The 26,714-nt window shown below is 36.6% G+C and overlaps 1 pseudogene; it reads left to right on the top strand.

Moving 5' to 3' along the window:
• Positions 1 to 330: 330 nt before the first annotated feature.
• LOC116106294 lies at positions 331 to 4,447 on the top strand (annotated as a pseudogene).
• The last annotated feature ends 22,267 nt before the right edge of the window (positions 4,448 to 26,714 follow it).

The following is a 26,714-nucleotide window of genomic DNA, read 5'->3' on the forward strand; positions in this document are numbered from 1 at the left end:
AATTTTAATTGAAATAGGTGAAAAAACAAAAATCAACCAAAATTTTCACTGATTTTTAGATACTTTCAATGATTCTGAAAACTGTCAACATCCAACTGTCAAGAAAGACCATTTTTCTAGTCGCAAGATACTTTCTATTCGTTTTTTTAATTTTTATTACATTCAATATATCGCAAATGTCAATTACTTTACAAGCCTTCTTATGTATTGCATTTTTTCCATTTTTAAAATGCATGTGTGTAAAACATGCATGATGAATATATATATATATAGGAATTACCAACACGAAAAATATAACTCAAAAACCAAAATAGTTGTTTGAGAGGCAAAATGGTTAGCGTGGATCAAATTCGCAAGGCTCAACGTGCTGAAGGCACTGCTTCAATCCTTGCAATTGGAACGGCTAATCCTCCAAGTTATTTTGATCAAAGCAAATTTCCAGATATTTATTTCAATATGACCAATAGCCAGCACATGACCGAACTTAAAAAGAAAATGCAGCGCATGTGTAAGAAATGCTTCTATTTTTCTTTTTTAATATAATATTTCCTGTCTGCTAATTACTTTATAACTTTCCAAATTTATAGCCATTCTATTATCTCGTTTATAGATATTAAATAGATTCTGGGTTTGTTAGATATATTCTTTACCATATAGGTTTTTAAAATGATTTTAAAAAAAAAAAAATTAATTTTTGTGTACTCTAGATTTGAGAATGCATGCAATATATACGTATCATATTTCCTAAAAAGAAGATTCGAAAGAAGCTAAAATTAAAATAAATAAAAAAGGGATCATTTCTTAAATAGAAGTTCAAAAGTGATTTCTTTATGTATATTAAAAAAATAAATAAATAAATAAATAAATAAATAGTAGTATGGATAAGAGAGCATATTTTTCATGTTTTTTAAATTTAAAACATTCAATGTCATTTACAAAAGTAAATGAAAATCTCAGTGCGTGAATTTCTACGTAGTGTTATATAATTATTATCATCGATGGAGGAAACTTTGACACCCTTAGATGAAAATTTTTAAGGATTTTTTGTCGGGCGAACGACTTATACATACCCAAGATTTATCGTAACGACAAGTTGGTACCCAAAAGGTTTTGAAATGACAAATAGGTACTTTCCGTCATGTTCTGTTAGTGATTTCTGTTTATTACTGTTTATTAATAGTGAAAAGACTAAAATGCCCTTAAAAGTTTGAATTTTAGTTTTTTATAAATTTAAAAATTTCAAAAAACCCCCTAAGTTTACAAATTTCACTAAATACCCCAATATATAAAAGTTTTATTAAAATAACAAAAACACCCCCCACCGGCAAGTGCCAGATTCCGGCCACCACCGCGGAATCTGGCGGAAGTTGCGGACGACACAGACCGTGGATCTGTGTCGTAACGCTTTGATCTGGCCTTTTCCGGCCAGATCCGTGGCTGATCTGGCCGGAAAAGGCCAGATCTACAGCTAGATCTGGCCGTCGACGCCGCAAAACTCCATCTGCGGCGTCGAAGGCCAGATCTGGCAGTAGATCTGGCCTTTCGGCCAGATCAGCCACGGATCTGGCCAGAAAGGCCAGATCGGCTGCTGCTTTGACGGCCAGATCTTGCCTTTTCCGGCAAGATCCGTGGCGGATCTGACCGGAAAAGGAAAGATCGGCACGTTACGACACAGATCCGACGAGTCTGTGTCGTAACGCAACTTTCCGGCCAGATTCGGCGGTGGTGGCCGGAATCTGGCACTTGCGGGGGGGGTGTTTTTGTTATTTTATAAAACTTTTATATATTGGGGTATTTAGTGAAATTGTAAACTTAGGGGGTTTTTTGAATTTTTAAATTTATAAAAAACTAAAATTCAAACTTTTAAGGGCATTTTAGTCTTTTCACTATTAATAAACAGTAATAAACAGAAATCACAACAAACATGACGGAAAGTACCTATTGTCATTTCAAACCTTTTGGGTACCAACTTGTCGTTACGATAAATCTTGGGTAGTACAAGTCGTTCGCCCTTTTTTGTCTACATACTCTTTGTATTGCAAATATTATCGAGTTGTTATAAAAAATATATGAAAAAAAAAACAATATAACCAAGAATTCCAATTATTTCAGGTGATAAAACTTGATAAAAAAACGACACATGTATATTACGAACGAGTTTGTGAAAGAAAACCCGTATTGCGCGAATACAGTACGCCTTCATTGGATGCTAGACAAGATAAAGCAGCTGTGCTAATATCAGAGCTAGGCAAAGAAGCTGCGAATAAGGCAATAGAGGAATGGGGCCAACCCAAGTCCACCATTACTCACTTAATTTGTTGTACCATAGGTGCATTCTTACCTGGGATTGACTATAGAATTGTCAAGCTATTAGGCCTGACTTATCTATTAAGCGAATATGTTGTATCAACAAGGTTGTAGTGAGGTGGCACTGTACTACGCATAGCCAAAGACCTAGCTGAGAACATAAAGGTGCACGTGTTCTTATTGTGGTCTCTGAGGTAACTTTGGTTGGCATGCATGGCCCTAGTGAGACTGGTTGATGTTCTGTTAGTCATTCCTGTGTTGGTGATGGCTCGGCTGCTCTTATAATTGGTGACGATCCTGTGCCTAGTGTTGAAAAGCCCATTTGAACTAGTTTCTACAGCCCCAGTATTAGTGTCTGAGCCCTGGGGCTATTTCTGGGGGTATCCGTGAGAGTGGGCTCTTAATTCATATTGGGAAGGAAGTTCCTGAACTTATCGCAAATAACATTGAGAAGTGACTTATTGAGGTATTCAAACCTTTAGGTATCTCTGATTGGAACTCAACTTTTGGGCTGCACACCTGGCGGACCTGCAATTTTGGACCAAATTCAAGCCAAATTAAGTCTTAAGCCGGAGAAGTTACGAGCAACTAGACATGTACTTGGTGAGTATGGTAACATGTCAAGTGTATTGTACTATTTGTTCTGGATGAAATGAGGAAAAATCAACTAAAGATGGGGTCAAAACCACGGGAGAAGGTTTGGAATGGGAGTACTTTTCGGATTTGGTCCAGAGATTACTATCGAAACATTGGTCATTCATAGCAGGGCCGGCTTAAGGGTAAGGCAGGTGAGGCACCTGCCTAGGGCCCCAAAAAATGGGGGCCCAAATTTTTTATAAATTTTTTTTTTTTTTTTTGAATATTTACAAAAATAAAAATGGTTTATAATTTCTTATCTAAGCCAAAAGGCCCCTCCAAAAAAGCCATAAAAACCCAAATTTATAAACTTTTTACATATATTCTCACCCAAAGTTTAACAAAATAGCAAGTTTGTACCTCTAGTTTTATATATTTAGTTTATACCCCTAAATTAAACACTTGAATTTCTTTTAACCATGGAAGGCTAAATAGTCATTTACATATCTCAAATTACTCACCCCTAATCAATCCCCAAATTGACATTCACATAAATCATCTTCAGCCCTTTCTGTCGCCAGTGGTTTGTATGATTTCTATCAATTTTGGTTCGGTCGATTTTCTCCACAAAATCGACCGAATCATCATTTTATCATTTCCCAACTTGATAGCCCTGATTTGACTAATTTTTGATGAATCTCCCAACCCAACTCCACCACACTACAGCCATTTCCAGCCTTTTTGGCATGTACCCGACATTGTTGGCCTTCCACCCCACCATCTTCCCCCCTCAGCCCTCTCACCAAAACCCCTATCATACCTATCCGTTTACTCTGCCAATCGCTGGCCCTCGATACCTTTTGGGCCATGACTTCCAAGATTTTATTATCAATCTTGGCATTGGAAATCACCCATTTCACCACCCATCACTTCTCCAACATCTAACTCTCAAAACCCCCCACCAACCAACCTTATTAGCTGTCGATTGCTGTTTACCTTTAGTGATTTTTCATCTCAAAAGGCAAAAAAAAAAAAAAAAAAAAAAAATGAAATAATTTTTTAATATATGTTTAATTATTAGAGGGCCCCAAAGATAACTCCTGCCTAGGGTCACAAATGTTCTAGAGACGGCCCTGACATAGTGTTATGATTGCTTAGAAGCTCTTGATATTCCTTTGACTGTTTCCTTTTCTTTTTTCTTTATTAATATACGGTTGATTGTCTTCAATTTCATAAAGAGAAAAGAGTGCTCGAGAGGTGGGAAAGTAACATTGTTATGACACTTATAAATTCTACTTCATGAATAAAACATTTTCTATTGTCGTATAGCGTGTCTTTGTGTATGCTTTAAATGTCTTTTATTTGATTTTGAAAATTCGGATGAAGATTAATCATTTATAGTTAAATTTATTACAAAAATATCATTTCACTAATTCTCTCTCAACTTCCTGACCTCTCGCCTCTTTTGCTAAAATGAATTATTGGTTTTTTAAAAACAATATTGAAGGGTGCGTTTGGTTCAGTATTTGGATATAATTTCGGGGATAGGATTGGATATGGATAGGGTTATGATTACGAGAATAGGATTTTTAGAATATGTGTTGGTTGAGTATTTTGACCTTGATTTGTGTTGAATATTTGATTAATATATTTTTTTATAAATGATTATTAATATAATATTTTGTGAATTTTGTTAAAATAAGTAGTATTATATATATATTTATCAAGTTACATTTAATAATACTATATTTTATTGGTAATTTGTCACCCGTAGTTTAAAAAACAAAACCCATTTAATTTCAAGTACTATTCAACTGTTTAAAAACATCATATTCATACATATATGACAAAAGTACTAATTATCAACCCTTACAAAATTCTTACACATATACTCCATTAACAACTACGACATGGTCCACTGTGCTGCCCACAGTGCATTCGTTATGTTATCCCGTATAGTCGTCATGTTGTCTATAATACGTTGTTGCGGTAGACTCGGTCCTTCTCATTTCGGCCATATTCTGTCCCGTTTTGACGATCACAATATATTTGTCTTTACCTGTATTATATTGTTTGTTCGAAGATACGGTCGTCCATATTGTGCATTCTGATAAAATTATGAAGTACAAAACATGCCATAACAATCTTCCCTGTTGTCAACGGGTAATGTTCATTCCATTCAGAATACGAACCGTCTTTTCAAAACACCAAAGGTCTTCTCAACAACATTGCGGAGTGAAGAATGTCTGTAGTAAACAACTCTTGCGGCCCTCTTCGATTACGGCGATGATCAGAAATATGGTAAGCCACTTGCCTATGAGGGGCGAGGAACCCGTCTCTATTTGGATAACCGCATAACAACAAATAGTATTCCCTGTGATAATATCAGACATTTTATTGAATTACAAGGCCTCAACAGTGGAGCAAATACGCTATAAACGTCAAGAAAATACTTATACCTGGTGGAGGATGGGGAATCCAGAATTAGGATCATCAAGAATTGAATTTAAAACTCTTGAATCATGCGCAGATCCTTCCATCCAGTAACGACATAAGTGAATATCATGTTAAAGTCGCATACAGCCATTACATTCTGGGTCTTCGTTCCTTGTGTTCTGGTACCTATCGGCAAATTCACGTGAAACGAAGCGTATACATGTGTGCCATCATGGCTCCAATACAGTCCTATCATGAAAATTGAATTTACTCATATTAACCGACATAAAAAATAATAGCACAACGAACTTAACTATCTACTAATAGAAAACATAATGAACCAGTACCTTAAAGAAAGGGTAATATTTCTGTGGCTGATATTTCCCATGGAACATCATTGAAGTCAGGTGGGCTGATAAACTCTGTCTTCAACTCACATATAGGTCGCAAACTGGGGCAACATGTCTAGAGATCGTCTCACCCGATGTTCGAATCCTCCATCATGTTCTGATTGTCTCGTTTTTTCCAACGATTGTTAGAAATATCATAAATGTTCTTCCAAACTCGTATTCCTGGTTGGTTGCAATTTGCCTTGATCGGACAAAATTCACCATAAGTAGTAAAACAGCTTTTGTCCATGCGGCATCTGTCATAGATCCTGTCAGGATGACCATTGAGTACTTCGAACATGTACTCATGACCAGTTAATATGGATGTATGTCGTGGTTCAGGCCTACTTGCTTCTAAAGCGGCAAAACCGCAGAGTGCAATGGCTATCTGTCAGTATTTTTCTTCGTCCCTCTCATCTGTAGACATCGTCTTCTTCTGTACGGCTAGACGACGCCATTTAAACCTACACATTTTCAAAACATTTATCACCAATTAACAGTTGTTGTACTACTTAGCAAAATTAACAGCGAATGTTTAATTCTAATGACAATCCAAAACGGTGTTAAAACATGTAATATCACATAAAACAGTACCACAATTAATAAGTTCATACAGTAGCGTTATAAATTGTAATTGTAATGACAACGGCCCACGATGCATACAAAATTGTTGCCAAACACTTAGGAAATATAGTGTCATCTACTTATTGGAAAATTTGTTATAAATCCAGTTGCTTTTCCTCAAGCGGGAGTTTCACGAATATCTCCCGCCACCTAGATTTTCATATAAGTACTCGACAACAGGCAGGTAAAACTGTGTCGGTAATTGCATGACCGTCAAGATGTCAAACAATTGTCATGGAAAAAAGGATCAGTGGAGCACCTGGTGTTCTTCTTTCCCTTCATCTGCACTACAATTGCTAGCCCTCGATCCCATAGTCCGCTTCCGCAAGTTCATCCGTCAAGCTAAAAATGGCATCCGCAAGTGATTGTCCTCTCAGTGCTTCTGTTCCTCCTATTTCTAGCTCTTCCATGGCCAGATGTGTTTGGTCGTTTTTCCCCGTCGTCCGATCAGGATCAGTTCAAAGTGCCCACCATCCATGGGAACTGCGTCAGGATTGGAATAATTGGAGTTCTCCACTGGTTGGGATGTGATGTGTACGCATATCTTCCAGTGGCAGTTTGCTTCTCAAATATATTTCATAAAGCTCCTTATGAGGAAGTTCCTTGTGGTAAAATTGTTGCGCCAGTGGGTTTTGCTGGTAAGTTAAAGAATATATATTAATATTTAGCAGTCCGAAAAAAGCGTTCATTTCGTGTCATTGAAATATATAGTTAAAAAATATGAAAATTTACCTTGCATATTCTTGCAAACTCAACGGGACACGTTGGACTTTGGACTCGTGATCCCACCGAACCCCGTGTGTTGCAGCAATTTCCGCCATGCTTGATAAGTTTCGCAGGCAAAAGAACTTAGAGGCTATTGTGTGACGTTGAGTCTCCTGCCAGCCACTGATGATATGTCGTCCAACATTGCCTAGTAATTGCTGTTTTTATTGCGGTACCGTGCGAATTTTGGCCCGCTCAGATAACAGGACCATAAATTTGTGGGTCATCTCAGCAGACCAGGCCAAGAATCACTCATCTAAGGACAGTACGGTAAGGGAACAACAAACATTGGGACACCATACGAATCACCAATCACATAAAAATATAATACTAACCTGTGGTGGTGATCAAGTAAACAAGATAAATTTACCTCGTTCGATCCGACACTGCTTGATGACGTCAATGCAGGGGCAGATACAGACAATGTCGACCAACTGGGTGTATGACGAACTCCAATTCTGGAAAAACATTGAAACTTTCGCCTCTGCTTCAAGTAGTAATCAACCCTGCGACGTTGAGGCAAATTATACTGACATCTATGCATATGAGCGTAATGTTTGTTATGATTAAAGAAAGACGTCGAATCTACAGAAACAATATATCAGTTAGTGAAATCCGAAAAAATAATTCTAATTATCCAATAATTCATCCATTACATACAAAATTTTACATACGAAACATATGAAGCTGTACAATTTTTTGACACTTGTGTTAAAAGGAAAAAAAGTACTAACAATGGCAAAATTGAAATAGAAATAAGTACAATTACGATGTATGTCTTCACATAAGCTAACTGGTTCGCAAAAACCCCTGTCTCTTTACAACATATTTATAAAGGTGAAAAAAAAAAAGAAAACATAATATTCGCAAACTCCAACCCCAAACAAATTCATACCCACATCATACAGACAAATATTTACAAACTTGCAAAAAAAAAAAAAAAAAAAAAAAAAAAAAAATTTCAAAACAGCCCTTTCCCTTCTCTGAATAAATTCACGGTACAACATATTATAACTAGCAACAAAACAACAACAAAAAAAAAAAAAAAAAAAGGATAGATTAAACTCATTCGCCAAACTCCAACACCAAACAAATTGACGCGCTCATCCAACATGTACAACACATTTACAAACCTGCAATAAAAAAAAAAAAATCCAAAACGTTCCCTTCACTAAAATCAAATATTTTCGATGAACCATCTGATGGTTTGACGGTATTGTGGCATAACGGTGAACGATCGGAGTGTGTTGTGGCTTGATGGTGGGTATCGTGGTGGTCCGTCGGGGGTGTGGTGACGATCAGAGTGTTTGTGGCTTGACGGTGTTATGGCTTAACGGTGAACGATCGGAGTGGCTGTGGCTTGACGGGGGTATCGTGGTGGTCCATCGGTGGTTGTGGTGAACTATTGGAGTGTTTGTGGGTTGACGGTTTGTGGCTTAACGGTGAACGGTCGGAGTTTCACTGAAATGCTGAAGTGAAGAAACAGTGAAGAAGCTGCTAATGTAAACTGAAATGGTAAAGTGAAGAAGCAGTGAAGAAGAAAGTGAAACCGTGCGTAATGCAAACTGAAATGGTGAACACTGAACAAGTGAAGTGAAGGAGGCGTGAAAGAAGAAATGACGAACACGTGAAAAAAGACTGCAAAAAAACAGGTGAGCAGCGTGAAAGAAGAAAACAGAATGCTGTGAAAAGGAAGGCTGCAAAAAAAATTTCAAATTGTCATAAGCTGTCAAAAGAGAAGCGTGAAAGGAGGTTGCAAAAAATAAATTCAAACGGTCAAACTGTCAGAAAGTTAGGAATAGAATTGTGAGACCCATTATCAAATATTGAACCAAACACTATGCGAAAGTCTGACTCAAAATATGGATGAAAATACTCATCCAAACGCAGCCGAAGAAACTCAGCTGTCCTACACAATAAGAAAACTTTTTTTTTTTTTTTTTTAATAAATGTTCTTGTTATGCCACAATCCAAAATCAAACACTCATAAACACACACAAGAAACAACAAATCACACACAAGAACACCAAGAATTACTGTGATTCACTTGCTCAAGGTTTGAGCAAGCTACGTCCATATTGAGCTCTAGAAATGGGGAGCTTGCTACACTAATATTAATATTGAATCGACGATTACAACTCTTTACAAGAACTTGCTCAAGAATCTCTCTCTCTCAACCTGAAACTACTCGTAACTTGACCCTAGAGAGACTCTAATCGTTGGAATCCCTAGAACAAGAGTAATTACACCCTTCACTGAATGACTAATCCTAATCACTCAAGAATCGACACTCAAGTTACAACCAAATTTCATATCAGAATCACAAACCCTAACAGAGAACACAAACAGCAGTGAATGCTTCGAAAGAGGAATGGGGTGAAACTGAAATTTTGTTGCCTTTTTATACTGTTGACCTATAGTGCTAACTCCAGCCATTGGATTGATGTTAGATCAATGGTCAGGTTCCAACTCATAGCTGATCCAAAATGACAACGTTCCACCAACCCTCCAATGCGATGCCGTTTCAAGCCTTCACTTCAACAATCTCCACTTTAAAGGTTTGAAACTTCTTTAGTGTAGCAAACTCAAACCAAGTCCCTCATAGCTCCTACTCCCCCACTGCCTACTTCACAAAAAATAAGTCCAAGCAGCACTTGAACTTGGCAGGGGAGACAATCTTTGTTCCCATATAAGCATGATTGTCTTCAATGGAGACCTTCCTCAAATCAATCACTCATTGAGTGATTAAATCCCTCACAAAAGGAAAGCAAACATTTACGTGATTTGTCCTTCGTGATAAATTGGATTCTTGCTTAAATGGATTGCGCTTTGGCTGTCATAGTAGATGATTATCTTCCCCTCAGTCAGACTTGCTTAAGATAATGTACCTTGCAACCAAAGGGCCTTTTTGAACACATCAACAATGTCAATATACTCAGCTTCAGTCGATGAGAGTGCCACTACAGGCTGAAGCTGAGACTTCCATCTTATGCAGTTTCCACAGAGAGTGAAATAATAGGAAGTAGTTGACTTTCTTAAGTCATTATCACTTGCAGAATCCGAATCTACAAAGCCAACCAAGTCAAGTGAAGCATGTCTTTTACAAAATTCTAACCTAACATTAAGTGAATTGTTAATGTACCTTAAAACCCACTTTAGAGCAGCCCAGTGCTCACTGCTAGGGTTAGCCATAAATCGTCTCAGTAAAGAAATGGCAAATGATAAATCTGGCTTAGTGCTTATCATCACATACATCACAGATCCAACTACATTAGCATGAAGGACAACTTCCATTTTAATCAATTCTGTTTTAGTTTTAGGGCATTGGGTTTTATTCAACACAAAATGGTTTGCAAGAGGCATAGAAATCAGTTTGGAATCTGCCATTCCAAACTTTGATATTAGTTTACTAAGGTATGATTGTTGACTAATTTTTAGCTCACATTTCTTCCTATCTCTGGTTATAACCATTCTTAGGATTTTCTTGGTATTTCCTAAGTCTTTCATATCAAATTCAGACTTGAGTTTATTTTTCAGTTCAAGTATCTTTGACTTAGACTTACTAACTAGCAACATATAATCCACAAACAATAATAGATATATAGGCATGTTCTCATTCAAAGTAAAATAAAAACAACATATCTACTTCTAGTAAACCCTATGCTCAAAATAAATATGTCAAACCTCTTGTACCACTACCTAAGGGACTGTTTTAGTTCATATAAAGACTTATGCAAGAGGCAAACATGGTTAGGCCCCTATAGTCTACAAAACCTATTGGTTGGAACATGTAAATTTCCTCTTCTAGATTTCCATGGAAGAAAGCAGTTGTTACATCCAATTGTTCTAATTCTAGGTTGTGATGGGCAACAGTGGAAAGCATCAGTCTAATGGTCTTGTACTTTACTGCAGGGGAAATGACTTTATTCAAGTTTATTCCCTCGCGTTGGGTATACCCCTTAGCAACTAACCTAGCTTTGTATCTAGGGGGATCAATTGCTAAAACACCTTCTTTTACCTTAAACAACCACTTACACTGGATCAATTTCTGGTCCATTGGTTTAGGAACCAAAGACTAGGTTTTGTTTGCCTCTAATGACCTCATTTCCTCTTCCATTACCACCCTCCACTTATCATTCTCCTTGGAGCTCATAGCTTTTTCATATGAGTCAGGTTCTGTTCTCAACACCTCTATACTTGCAAGCAAAGAAGTGAAAATTAGTTCAGCATATGAAAATCAAACAGGGGGCCTTACCTCTCTCCTTGTTCTGTCCCTTGCAAGTTGATAGTGCTCTAATTCATCATGTTAGGGTCCTGGTTGAGCTTCTAGGGGCTTTTCATCTTTAGGTTGGGGTGGATCAACCTGATGTGCATAGACTCCACCTTAATTTGTGCGATTTTAGTAGAGTTATTTGGATTTTCAAAGGTATCGGGACTGCCTGCATCATGGTTAGTAGCTTTGCAAGGGAAAACCCCTTCATTAAACACAACATCCCTACTTATAATGACTTTGACCCTTGGTGATTCTCTATCCCAAAGTCTATAGCCTTTGGTCCATTATTGATGCCCGAATAATACACACTTTGTAGACCTAGGCTCTAATTTCCCTCATACTGTGTGTGCATAGGCTACACACTTGCACACTCTTAGGTGACTAAGTTCAGGTCTTCTCCCAGCCCATATCTCTTCTGGGCATTTAAAGTCTATGGCAGTAGATGGACTTCTATTTATTAAGTAGGCTGGAGTGGCTAGGGCCTCTCCCCATAAAGTATTTGGTAGCCGTGAGGTGAATAACATGCATCTTACCTTTTCCGACAAAGTCCTATTCATCCTCTCAGCAACCCCATTTTGCTGAGGAGTTTTTTTTACTGTTCTATGCCTTAGGATACCTTGCTCACTACATAATCTATCAAATTCAGCATTACAAACTCTAACCCATTGTCAGTTTTTAGGGCTTTTACTCTCTTGTCTAACTAGTTCTCTACAAGCAATTTCCACTCCCTAAACCTGGACAAGGCTTGATCCTTAATTCTTATAAGATAGACCTTTCTACTATAATCATCCACAATAGACATAAAATAGTTGTTACCACCATTGGACCTGACCTTTTCAGGCCCCCACAAATCAGAATGGAGATACTCTAAGCAGCTAATGGCCAAGTGAGTTCCCTTCGTGAAACTCACCCTAAGTTGCTTACCTAAAACACAATTCTCACAGAATTCTAAGGTGGAAACTGAGTCTTTACCAGACATTCCTTGGTTACTAAGAATATTCATCCCTTTCAAGCTCATAAGGCTCATTCTAAGGTGCCATTTTTCAGTAACTGACAGGTTTGATGAGACAAAAGTAGAGTTAAAACATTCAGAACAAAATCAACAAATAGGATATACAAACCATTCCTTTTTTCCCTTTTCAGAACCAAGTTTTGATTTCTATACACATTCAGCCACCCATTTTCAGCCTTGTAGCAACAACCAGCTTCATCTAAGGTTCTCAATGAGATAAGTTTCCTCTTCAGTTCAAGGATAACCTAACTTTAGTCAATTTTATCAATTCTCACACCCACACCACCATCCTCCCCCCCCCCAACACTAAGCCTAAGTGTTATACTGCCTATGCCCTTCACTTTACAAACATGGTTATTCCCCATAAACACAATTTCATTTTCATAGTTTTCAAACTCCTAAAGCCATTCTCTATTTGGGCTCATGTGGAAAGAGCACCCTGAGTCTAATACCTACTCTTTAGCACTGTCTGAAGTGGACACTATAAGGACCTTAGGTTCTTCTATTAGGCTTTTAGTGGAGGCTAGGTTACTTTCTGTGTTGCCCTGTTTTTGTTTCTTAAGCCATTCAAAACAGTTCTTTTTCAAGTGACTAGGTTTGTTACAGAAAAAGCATTTTCTTGTTTCAACCTTTAGTTTATTATTCCCTTTACCCTTTTTCTTGTTTTTGGACCCCTAGTTATATTGGTTTCCCTTTCCCAATTGGCTAGATTAGGCTTACCTCTAACAAACAAGTTACTACCATTTCGTTTATGTACCTTTAATTCTAACTCCCTAGCTATAAGTCCTGCTACAATTAAGTCCAAGCTAGGGATAGTACCTAAGTACTAGAGTGCATTCTTGACTGCTTAGTAGTCATCAGTCAATGAGTTTAGTAATATCATAGCAAGGTTGGTCTCTCATAGTTCTTGATCTGTTCCTTTCATAATCAAGGTTGTTTTCAAAAATTCATCTAAGTGATCCTCTATGGTCTTAGTGCTATCCATCTTATATGAAAATAAAGCACCTTTAAGGAAAGCTAAATTAGGTGTAGATTGAAGAGCAGAGAAGGATTCGAGCTTGCCCCACAAAACCGGAGTAATATTATAGCACGCTGTCTGAGTGATTCATCACAATCAAATTGTAAGCCTCCTCGTCAATCTCCTTCTTCTTCTTTAGTTTCTCTTTAGACCACTTCTTGGGATCCTTTTCTAACGCGAGATCGACCTTGTTGTGAGAGAGAAGTGCCTTCATCTTCTTCTTCCAACTACCGAAGTCGATCTTCCCATCATATTGAGTGATCTTCATTCAGGTAGTAGTGTTTATCATGGTGAAGTGTTTAGGTTTGATTTAGTGGATTGATATACTCAAGAACTCAGGACTGTTCTTGATTTTTCAAGATTCGGTAAACCCTAGATTTCTTCCCTTTGTCTAATTGACACTAATTCACCCAGATTTCTACTCTACGGACTCCTAATTAGATTGAGGAACCTTAAAATTGAGAAAGCCCCAAATTTTTGACAACCCAAGAAGCCTAGAAATTTTAAGATCTAATTTGAGACTCCGATAACCCAAAATCTTGTTACCAATCGCTCTGATACCACTGTTATGCCACAATCCAGAATCAAACACTCATAAACACACACAATAACACCAAGAATTACCATGGTTCACTTGCTCAAGGTTTGAGCAAGCTACGTCCACGTTGAGGTCCGAAAATAGGGAGCTCACTGCACTAATATATTAATATTGAATCAACGATTACAACTCTTTGCAAGAACTCGATCAAGAATCTCCCTCTCTCAACCTGAAACTACTCGTAACTTGACCCTAGAGAAACTCTAACCCCTGGAATTCCTAGAACAAGAGTAATTACGCCCTTCATCGAATGACTAATCCTAACCACTCAAGAATCACTCAAGTTACAATCAAATTTCATATCAGAATCGTAAACCCTAACAGAGAACACAAACAATAGTGAATACTTTGAAAGAGGAATGGGTGAAACTAAAATTTTGTCGCCCTTTTATATCATTGACCTGTAGAGCGAACTCCAACTGTTGGATTGATGTTGGATCAACGGTAAGGATCTAACTCATAGCTGACCCAAAACGACAATGTTCCACTAACTCTCCAATGCGGTGCCATTTCAAGCCTTCACTTCAACCTTTCTTCTATCATATCATTAGCATATATTTGGAATGTAAATTTTTCTTGAAATTTGCTCCGTATCATCGTTAAAATCATAGTTATCCAACTCAGATTCTACATATTTAAAAACATGTCATGAGTAGAATTCAAAATATAATTTATAAAGAATTATATTGCAATAAATGATAAACCTAATTGAGCATTCATATTTTTAAAATGTAGCTCAGTAACAGAGCTGGTTAAAGAAATTAACTAATACAGAATGCACTAAATTAAATAGAGCATTAGATATCAGACCTTAAACAAATCAAAATCCAAGTTCACAATAGTCATGTCATTAACAGCTCGTCATATCATAATCTCCACATTAAATGCAGTAGTTATACAAGAATAAAAATTCAAAAAGCAATTCCACATCAGTAAGGGCATTACCAATCTTTATTATAGGAGCCTAAGATGAATGACTTACATATTTGTGTTGGGCTATTAATGTAACCCTCTCTTGCAATGCATAGCCTTCCGGAGTTCAGGAATGGCTGGCTCTTTATCGTCATACTAGTTTTATAGCAAAGTGTCATTACTTAAGGTTTTAATGTATGATGGTGAGTTCTAAAATTTTTATTGAATAATATAATAAGCTTAATTAATTTTTTTATTTAAAAAAAAAAAAAAAAAAAAACAAGTATAAATGTTCAGTTCATAATTTGACCATGATATCATCATGTGACAGAATAAATCATCAACATGTAATGCAATACTAGCCATAACAACCCAAACATTTGATCCACCTAATGTAGATATAATAAAATAGTGATGTATTTGAAGGCTTAAATATTGAGCTATGTTATTTTAAATTACTTTTATATTTCAATTTTTTTAGTAGATTTTACCAACAAATTTTTACATGGAAATTATTCATTGTGAGCCAATCTTTATTGTTTGAGAATTTTCATGTTTTAAAAACTAGATTCTAAGGTCTATATATTGATTTCATTAAAATACCAACTTTGGCCATCCCAATTTTTTTTGCAAAATTGTCTATATAAGGATAGTATCCAGTTTGTTACACTTTTTGAAAAATGTTATTCTGAAAAAGTGATTTAAGTTGAATTGAGTTGAGTTGAATCAAATTAAATTGGATTTGAACCTGAAAATGTGTTTGGTAAAATATCTGAAAATTATATCAGAGTTGGATAAATGATAAGAGCTTAAAACTACACATTTACTTAGTACTTAATGGGAATTATTTGTGAGAAATTAGGCTTAAATTGGTAAATTTGCTTAATATTTTCATACTGAATATTTTCATAATTGTCTTTTATGAGATCATGGGTGTGTTTGAGTGTTTGTAGGTTATTAATGCTAAATGTTACCCTTGGATGAAGAATCATGTCAGCAACGAAATGAGCGACAAGTAAAAATAAACGGATCAAGAATCGGAGTTAAATTAAAGAAGTTTTGGAGTTTTGAAGTATAAAGAGAAGATCTTAGATTATGCTCCAATTTGAACATGCTTTGGTGTTTCGACAGTAACTTGAGCTGTAGACCTCGGATTAAGACGATTCTTGGACCATTGGAAATATCATTCGAAGGGCTACGTTTAATATGCTATCACTTGGCTAGATTTGAACATTATCATGCTCAAAAATCACCATCTCTAGAGTGCTAAAGAATGATGCAAGGTTTGAACTGAAGAAGAGGATTTGGACACCATGCCGCAACACAAAAAATTCCAAAATCAACCATGCCACGACACACTCACGAAAACTGAAAAAATTATTTCCGTGTTTGACTAGGAAATTGGGGTTTTAGGAGTCTTAAACTTAGTAGAATAAGGGGAAACGAAACCTTAATCCTTTTTAGATATAAATAAAAGTCTTTAGCATTATTTGAGGGGATTCTTTGGAGAGAATAAGAGAAAATAAACCTGTCAGAGAAGAAAAGTGTCAGAGTTCTAGAGCTTTAGATTCGCAATATAAAGAAGTTCTTCTTGTTTCTTTCTTATAAACTCATGTTGATTATTTTAATAATGATGATTGTTTCTTCCATGTTTGCTATGACCTAATTTTATTTTCTAGGGCTAAGATATAGCCCAATCTCTTGATTATGTGTTGATTTATTTATGTTGATTTTTATTAAGATTTCTTCCTAAGTTTTATTATTATGCCTAATGTTTTTTATTCTTAAGGGCTTAAGAATTGAATGAATTAAAGGACTAAGTTGAGATCAAGAGGTGATACTTAGTTGGTCTACAATAGTAAAACCATAGGTTTAGCAAACGCTAGAGATAGGTTACCACAATTTATGAGATTTTGGTAAACTCTATATACTATAATGATCTCCAATTGCTTAAATCTGATTAGAGATAATCCGGGTTAGTAATTAAGAGTTAATTTGATAATTGTTCAAGAGAAAATTATTGGAAATTTAGGAAGTTTGACCTATAGAAAGAGCTTAATGAAATTAGAATAAGTTATTAATACATATAAATAAGAGTTTGTGTGAAATCTATGCCCTAAGTCTAGTCATCTTGCATTAAAACCAAAGATTTATTTAGTTGTTTTCTTTTCAGTTTTTTTTTTTATTCAATTTCAATTGTTTATTTTAATTTAGATTTTGCTTGATAAAATTTGGATTAATCAAATAGTAATATGATAGTTTATTTTGGTAATTGATAGTATTAATTCCCTTGGGTTCGACATCCATATACTTACATTTTATTATTTGCACGATTTCGTACACTTGCGAAAATCACAACAACAAAATGCTGAATAATTGTTTAGTACATTTTTTGAAAAAGGTTTTTAAGATAGAATAGTTGTTTGGTACATTTTCTAACAAATATTTAGATTTTTTTTTTAACCTCCTACATCTGTTAATTTAGCTAAACACCCCTACAATAAAAGTTTAAAATTTAACTAAAGCGCATACCCCAGCCACCCAAGACGATAGCCGGCCACACCGCTAGACGGTGGTTGCTGGAATGACGTATGACCAGCTAGATCTAGTCGATCGTGTGTCGATATGGTCATTTCCAATGATAGTACTAATTTGTTTCACATTCTCTTTAACCTATCTAGAGTTCACTGGTTATCTAACTTTCAATTAAAAATTACAAACGGTAAATAATTTATTCAAATTTTCTATATTTTCGGGTGGAATTTTGTATACAAATAGAACAAAGAAGTTTAGTTACTTTTTAACTAAAAAGCAGGAAAATAAGTTGAGGAAAGATTATAATTTTTCAATATTGTTCAACTTATATAATTTATTTATTGTATTGTTAAATTTTGAAATTTTTATTTAATCATAATTTTTATTGTTTAGCATGAAGTTTCAATTTGGAAGTTTGCATTGATTATTGACAATCGTGAGAATCTACAGGATTTATTTATTTATTTTGGGGGCGGAGGGCCGCGCATATACAATTTTAAGTATGAATTCAACTGTTTATTATAATGTTTTACTTAGTCATGTCATGTATCTATTGTATTAAAATTTTAAATTTTAAATCTGTTATTGCCCCCCACCCTGACCCAAGTGTCAGCATCCTAACTTCGCCCTATATGATATGGGATAGGACTGATAATGGATCACAATAGCAAGAATCTCAAATTCGTGGTTCATTTCATGTTGGTTTTGTTTATAAATTAGAACATTAAAACGTTTTATAAATGTCCTTCACTATTGAGGACAATAGAGATTCCATTGCCTTATAGTGTGTGTAGATGCAAAAAATCTACCGTCATGAAAATAGGGTGTGATCCCGTGAGGTTGAGGTTACTAACAATCCGTTAGACCTGCACACATGAAAGGGCAAGCGTCAAGCTTCCGGAAAACACCGAGGTGGTGTTTGCCGTAGGCACTCCGACGCTCAAGTCAGCAAGGCTGAAAGAGATTTAATAAGAATTAAGGAGAAGAAGAATTACCAGGAGTCTTGTCGGAGGCTAGGACTACGGCGGAGGCGTCGGGTTCTTGGGAGCAAGAACTTAGGAGCAAATAGATGGTTTTGAGTAGTGTAGATTGACTATGAGAGATTATCCCTAATGAGAGGGCGAGCCTCTGTTTTTATAGTGAACCCAAGGGGTTGGAATCCTAGTAGGACATTAAGTCCTCTTTTGGGAGATAATCCCTATCATAAAAGAGATATGATTTCTTAACCTTATCAGATTAATTTTAATAGTTTAAATAAGAGTTGGAATCTTAGTAGGACACTAAGTCCTATTTTGGGAGATAATCCATATCATGAAAGAGATATAATTTCTTGACCTTATCAGATCAAGTTTAATAGTTTGAGTAAGATTTGAAATCTTAGTAGAAAAGGAAATAGAATGGGATTCTGATTTCCTATTTATAGACTGTTGCAGGCTAATGGGCTGAAACCCAGTTTAGCTTAACTTATAGGATAGCCCAACTCATAGAGTGGGTAAGTCGCAAGGTGATTTTAAGCGTAGGCCCAATCGAAATTGGGTTGAGGCCTTGGGCCGTGACATGTTTATTTCGTTATTGGGCCTCTTCAAGCCCAAGACGATTTTTGGCCCTAACAGTTAGCCCCCCACTCTCTAAGTTAAAGAGTATTTAGCTTAGAGAGTAGATTAAATCGAATGAGTGCAGATTGAGCGGATTAGTGATAGCAGCTCGTTAGGTCGGATGGATCATTGTGTGGATTGGGTCGATGACTTGTCGATTTGAGGTGTAAATCCGTGGATCGAGCAGGGTCGATCTGAAGGTGTAAATCCGTGGATCGACAGGGCCGATCCGATGGTGTAAATCCGTGGATCGAGTAGGGTCGATCCGAAGGTGTAAATCCGTAAAAGGTGTAGATCCGTGGATCGAGCAGGGTCGATCCGAAGGTGTAAATCTGTGGATCGGGCAAGGCTGATCCGAGGATGTCATTGTAAATCGATCAGGGTCGATTCGAAGGTGTACGTACATTTATCGGGCAGGGCCGATTTGAAGGTGTCAGTACGTTTATCGGGTAAGACCGATTTGAAGGTGTTAGTACGTTTATCGGGCAGGGCCGATTTGAAGGTGTCCGTACGTTTATCGGCGTGGCCGATTTGAAGGTGTCCGTACGTTTATCGGGCATGCCGATTTGAAGGTGTATGCCAGGTAGAGCTTGTATGGAGCTTGCGGTCAAGTCCGCGTGACCGACTTGTAGTTGAAACCTTTTGATTGAAGCTGGAGCAGTGACTTGCATGGCATGCATGTTTTAAGCAAAGAGCCGAATGGAGAGTTAATATGCATGATGTGCATGTGTTATGGACTAAATAAAGAGTGAGCTAAATGGAAAAATGGGCTGCATGTATTTAAGTAATAGGCCGAATAGAGAAAGATTNGCATATAAAGAATTCGGTGATGTTATCACCTTCGACACAACGTATCTGACGAACAAGTATGACATGTCATTTGCTGCTTTTGTGGGGGTTGATCATCATGGACATTCGACGTTGTTAGGTTGTGGGTTAATTTCTCATGAGGACACTGAAACATTTGTATGGCTATTTCGTTCCTGGCTTGAATGCATGGATGTTGCTCCTAATGGAATAATCATTGATCAAGATAAGGCCATGCAAAATGTAATTGAGATTGTTTTCCCCGGTACAAGACATAGGTGGTGTTTGTGGCATATAACGAAGAAACTGCCTGAAAAGTTAAGAAGGTATAAGGAATATGAAACTATAAAGTTTCAGTTGCAAAATGTTGTGTATGATTCCTTTACGCGTGAAGAGTTCGAAGAGCGGTGGAACCAATTTGTTGATGTGCACAACCTTCACGAGAATGCATGGTTATGTGGATTGTACAAAGAAAGAGTACGATAGGTGCCTACATTTCTTAAAGATACTTTCTGGGCAGGTATGTCTACTACCCAACGTAGTGAAAGTATGCATGCATTTTTTGATGGGTATGGAAATTCCAAAACCACTTTGAAACAATTTGTGGAACACTATGATAATGCATTGCGAGCTAAAGTGGAAAAAGAAAGGGAGGCTGATTTTAGATCTTTCAAATCTTGGATACCATGCATAACTAATTACCCCATCGAGAAACAATTTCAAAGTGCATACACAGCTGCAAAGTTTAAAGAGTTTCAAGAAGAGATTGCGGGGAAGATTTATTGTGAGTTATCTTTTCTGAACAAATGTGATTCATACAAGGAGTATCAAGTTTTGGAAGATGTTTGGTTTGGAGATAATAGTCGCCGTGTTCTGTATGCGGTATACTTTGAAGAAAGTTCGTGTGATATTCGTTGTACTTGCCATTTGTTTGAGTTCAGGGGGGATTTTATGTAGACATGCCATTATGATGTTGATTCATAAAAGGGTTTCACACGTTCTGGAAAAGTACATTTTACGGCGTTGGAGGAAAAATGTAAATAGATGTCATACGAAAATTAAGGTCAGTTATAATAGGTGGAGCACCAACATTGAAGGACAANGCCGATTTGAAGGTGTATGCCAGGTAGAGCTTGTATGGAGCTTGCGGTCAAGTCCGCGTGACCGACTTGTAGTTGAAACCTTTTGATTGAAGCTGGAGCAGTGACTTGCATGGCATGCATGTTTTAAGCAAAGAGCCGAATGGAGAGTTAATATGCATGATGTGCATGTGTTATGGACTAAATAAAGAGTGAGCTAAATGGAAAAATGGGCTGCATGTATTTAAGTAATAGGCCGAATAGAGAAAGATTTAACCAAATAGAGTGGTAGTCAAAAGGAAATAATGACACATACCTTTCCCCTTCAAGTGTTGCCACCTGTGCTTTCTGAACCGAGTGGAGTATTTGATTTGACTTTTAAGGAGGTGATACGAAAGTACCATTAGTCTACAGGCGAGTGGCTCTTTAGATGCATCGAATCAGTCGTACTCGAGCAAAGAGTTGTATGAGGGTGAGCTTGGACAGACCCACTTGGCAAAGCTCACGCAGCAAGAATGAAGAAATAACCCCAACCCTGAATGAAGATGTTCCAGAGAGAGGTAGAGTCGTAGTCCCAGCCGAGCCGAGTGACGACTTTTATAGTTATTACTTGGGCATACTTTTGCCACATGAGGTGATTGAGTATGTGTCGAATGGAGTTATCTGGACTTGTATAAATAATTTGAGGGATTATATCCTTGTTCTAAGGTAGCTTAGAATCCACTCGGCTCGGCCAACTATATCGTGTAGGGAAGGTGTGCTGACTGCTGAGTCAAATGAAGTTGACTAGGAGAACCACTTTCGATTTTTAATTTCTCCCACTCGGTTGGCTGAGCTGAGTGGAGAGAGTTCTTATTGTAGTGTGATCAAAGCCACATGGAGACAGAGCTGAGTGGGAGTTGCAGGGCCAATTGAGACGAATATTAATGTGTTGCACGCTCGGCGGACCGATCCGAGTGAAGCCATTGTGCATTCTGCAAAGCGAATTAGATTTCCAAAGAATTCCAAATAAAACTCTGATCAAAGCATGTGAGCACAAATATGGAATATGGGCTCATTGTGCAGGCGGCTGAAAATAATGAGAAAAAATCACCTTTCCAAAATTTTGCCACATGGCGTTTTTAACCAAGGTGCATTAAATGCCATAATGCTTTGGCAATGGCATTCATTCAAAACCGGTAACTTTTTATTTATTTATTTATTATCTCTTTTTAAGTTTTACTCTTTCTAGCCGAAGGTGTGGGCGATTTCTCCAGAGATTCCACAGTGATTTCTCCTGATTCTTTCGTTTTGTTTTTCTCTGTTCTTTTTGTGTTCTTAAAACCTTCTAGGCTACTCTTGGATGAATTTGAGGTGATTTTTGTCGACTTTTGAAGAAGAAAAATTTGGGTTTGTCTTAAATATGGGTTTTGAGTTTGCTGAAGATGGCTTTGACAGGCTTTGACATGCTTTGAGTAGTTTTTTACGGATGCTGGATAGAACAACGGGATGAGCAATTTTTGAAGGACCTTAGTATTTGGAATGTTTGGCTTTTGTGGTTTCGAAAGAGGATTGGAAGGGGAATGGGATTTGGTGATTCTGAAGGGGAGTCAGTATAGTTGGGCATTCATTCTCGGTTTGACTTTGCTTCGAACGAGCTGAGTGGTATCTTGGCATTGAAGGCAGGAAGTCAAAACTAGTCAGTGTTATTTCTTATCAGTGCCATGGACTGAGGGAGTTTGATTCAAGGTTTGTGGGATTTTAGTAATTTGACACGAAGGCGACGTTAACGTTCTGAACCATGTGTGTGGTTGGAGAATTTGCGGGTCTAGAGAAGGAGAGGAAGATGGGTTTTTAAATAACAAAAACATGCCCATGAGATGTAAGGGTTTTTAGACCACGAAATACCCTCCAAAAAGAAATTAAACACATACGAGAAGTGAGAATATTCCAACTGATGCATGGAACAAATTATGAATATGGGGGATGTGTTTTGATGCCAAGGTATCATATACGTGCTGAATAAATAAAACAAATGGAGAAAAGTAAAGAAAAATTTTCTTATCGTGATAAAATTTTCTGATAGCGATGTCAATCGAAGGGAGTTACATGCCTCTCTCATGTTGCAAGTTATCGTTAGCAGATGATTGTCAGGGCCCCACGGTGGGGCGCCAAACTGTAGATGCAAAAATCTACCGTCATGAAAATAGGGTGGATCCCGTGAGGTTGAGGTCACTGACAATCGTTAGACCTGCACATGAAAGGGGAAGCGTGAAGCTTCCGGAAAACACCGAGGTGGTGTTTGCGTAGGCACTCCGACGCTCAAGTCAGCAAGGCTGAAAGAGATTTAATAAGAATTAAAGAGAAAAAGAATTACCAGGAGTCTTGGCGGAGGCGTCGGGTTCTGGGAGCAAGAACTTAGGAGCAAATAGATGGTTTGAGTAGTGTAGATTGACGTGGGAGATTGCCTTAATGAGAGGCGAGCCTCTGTTTTTATAGTGAACCTAAGGGGTTGGAATCCTAGTAGGACATTGAGTCCTCTTTTGGGAGATAATCCCTATCATAAAAGAGATATGATTTCTTAACCTTATCAGATTAAGTTTAATAGTTTAAATAAGAGTTGGAATTTTAGTAGGACACTAAGTCCTATTTTAGAAGATAATCCCTATCATGAAAGAGATAAGATTTCTTGACCTTATCAGATCAAGTTTAATAGTTTGAGTAAGATTTGAAATCTTAGTAGAAGAGGAAATAGAATGAGATTCTGATTTCCTATTTATAGATTGTTGCAGGCTAATGGGCTGAAACCCAGTTTAGCTTAACTTATAGGATAGCCAAACTCATAGAGTGGGTAAGTCGCAAGGTGATTTTAAGCGTAAGCCCAATCGAGATTGGGTTGAGGCCTTAGGCCGTGACATATTTATTTCGTTATTGGGCTTCGTCAAGCCCAAGACGATTTTTGGCCCTAACAGTGGTTAATGACTATTTTTAAAATTAAAGTTTTGCAATTATAAGATTCATTAATGAATTATTTATAAAAAGATTCATGAATATCATTATAAAACTTAACTTTAAAATTCATATATCTCAGTTATTTAACTATTTTTGAAAACTTAAAAAAATAAATAAATAAAATACTATTGGAACACAAATATCCAACATACTAAGATTTAGCATGGAATTGTCGTAGTTTTCTTGTGGGTTGACTTTAGAAGTAATCTAGTAGGTGTTTGTTTTGTGTAAGTTTAAAACTACTTTTGATTTTAGGAAATGAGATATGAAAAAAAAAAAAAAAAAAAAGACTGGCTGGAAGAGTCATTTTCGACGAGTGAGATGGCACCGCCGCCATCATTGAGATTGCCGGCCAGCAATTTACTCGATGATGTCAGCGGTTTGCCCAAATCAGCTGGCATTGCACCGCAACAAGCTGGAGAGTTTCAACAAAACTTTCCCAAACTATTGCGGCAAATTTCCGATTTTTTTAAACAAATCTCCAGCATCACCGCATAGATCGTCGATCGGGGATCCCAATGATGTTGGCGGTGTATTCTCACTCACTGGAAAATTTTATCCAATGACAGTGACCGGCCAGCACTGCCGGTAGTTGGCCTACGAGGCTACGACTCTGTTGACTAGTCTTTGGATTTTGTATTTTTAATATTTTTATTATTATTTTACTAATCTAATCTAATTCTATAATTTATTCATACAAAAAAATATAATTTACATGTAATAAAATTAGAATTTATGTTTAATCTCAGGGCTAAGTGACTCTTTTAAAACCTGATTTTGAATTCTAAAAGCTAGAAATGCTTACCTTTGAAATCCTTAAAAAAAATATATTATGTAAACACATTTTAAATAATTACTTAAGAAATAAGTGATTAGGAAAGAAGTTAAAGAAACCTTAAACCTACCTTAAAGGCCGTTTGAATCATATAATGTTTTATTATAGGAGGATATTATATTAACCGAATAAAAGATCACCTTAAATATTACTATGAATATTTAAAAAATGTGTTTAGTTGGTTCGAATAAATTGGTGAATAATATGTTTGGTTGGAAGGATAAATGGCTGGATATGTTATATATATTACTAAATTGCCCTCCTTTTTAAATATTTTTATAACAATATTTTTTATTATTTTTTTTTATAATTTCTTTTAACCCCCTACTTTCCAGATTTAGCAAAAACACTCTAGCTAGGGGTGTTCAAAAAAATGCAAAAACCGAACTGAACCAAAAAACCAATTAACTGAAAAAACAGTTCAGTTACGGTGCAAAAAATTCAAAAAAGCGGATTTTCGATTCGGTTACCGGTTCGGGAAAAAATAAAAAAAGGTTAACCGAAACCAGTTTTTTTAACCGATTTTATATATATATATATATATATTATATATTAAATAAAAAAATAATTTCATTTCAGACTTTTATTTGTATCAATTTTTAATGTATTGTTAGTAGTGGTCAATGGATATGTATGAATGTTTAATTTTTATTTGGATATATATTCTTTATATTTACAATTTAATTTAGGAAAAAAATTTAAGTTTTATAAAAAAAAAAAAAAGGGAAAACCGGTTTTTTAGTTAGCCGAAAAACCGGTTTTCCCTCCAAACCGGTTTGGTTCAAGAATTTTCCCGAACCGAAAAATCGGTTCGGTTTAGAAAACGGTTAATCAGTTTGATTAACTGCTTTTGAACACCCATAACTCCAGGAACCAAAAACATTTTAAACTTAACAAAAATACCCATATCCACCCCAAGCCACTACCAGCAGCCAACCACCACCACTGGCGGCTGTTGGCAATGCCACAGATTTGACTGTGATGCCGGCAATGCCACATATCTAGCTGTTTCACGGCCAAAATGTGGCCGTGAAATGCCACAGACTTGGTTGTGAAATTGCCAGGTCTTTGGCAGTGAAACGACCAGATCATCTGGCCTTTTTCGACCATGGCTAATCCATGGTCAAAAATAGCCTCACCGGCGCACGACCGATCATACGTCATTATGACGACTTTTGGCATCCTACGGCGGCAATCGACGGTGGCTGGTGGTGGTGGCTAGTTTTGGGTATAATGACATTTTTGTAAATAATGACAATAACAAGGGCAATGTTGTTCAAAAAATTTAAAAAGCGAGGACAAAAGTGTCTGCATGAGTAAATTAGGTGTTAACAAATATAAGGTTAATTTGGACTAAATGCTCAACTGTTTAAGGGCAACATGAGAAACAAAATTGTATTAGCGAAGGTAAGTTTTAATAACAGCCCAGGACCCCCCCTAGGCATTAAGATTCTCGACAATATACCCCCCAATTGCTATTGTTTGTCATAAAATATTCCAAGAATAATTTTTTACAAACCAACCAAACATCATCATCTGCTTAATTTAAAAAATATTATCCTAGTTATCTAATATTAACCTCATCCAAACGGCCCTAAATGGTGAAACTTTAAATAGATAATAACCACTTTGTTCACAGTAAACATAACATTGGTAGGATTTTTCTTTAGTTAGCGGGCATCAATTTGGGTAGAGTTGGTCTTGGGCCCTTCGACACTTCTTGTTGGGCTTAGACTTCTTCATATTTGTGGGTTTGAATTTCCTTTTACAGGCATTTTATGTGAAGAAACAAAAATCAACCAAATTTTTACTATTTGTAGATACTTTCAAGAATTCTGAAAACTGTTAGCAGCTAACTATCAAGAAAGACCCTTTTTTCTGGTAATAAAATACTTTCTATTCATTTATCATTTTTATTACATTCAATATATTGTAAATGTCAACTACTTTACAAGCTTTCTT

This window comes from Pistacia vera, unplaced genomic scaffold (genome assembly GCF_008641045.1).
Source record: "Pistacia vera cultivar Batoury unplaced genomic scaffold, PisVer_v2 Contig117, whole genome shotgun sequence".
Lineage (NCBI taxonomy): Eukaryota > Viridiplantae > Streptophyta > Magnoliopsida > Sapindales > Anacardiaceae > Pistacia > Pistacia vera.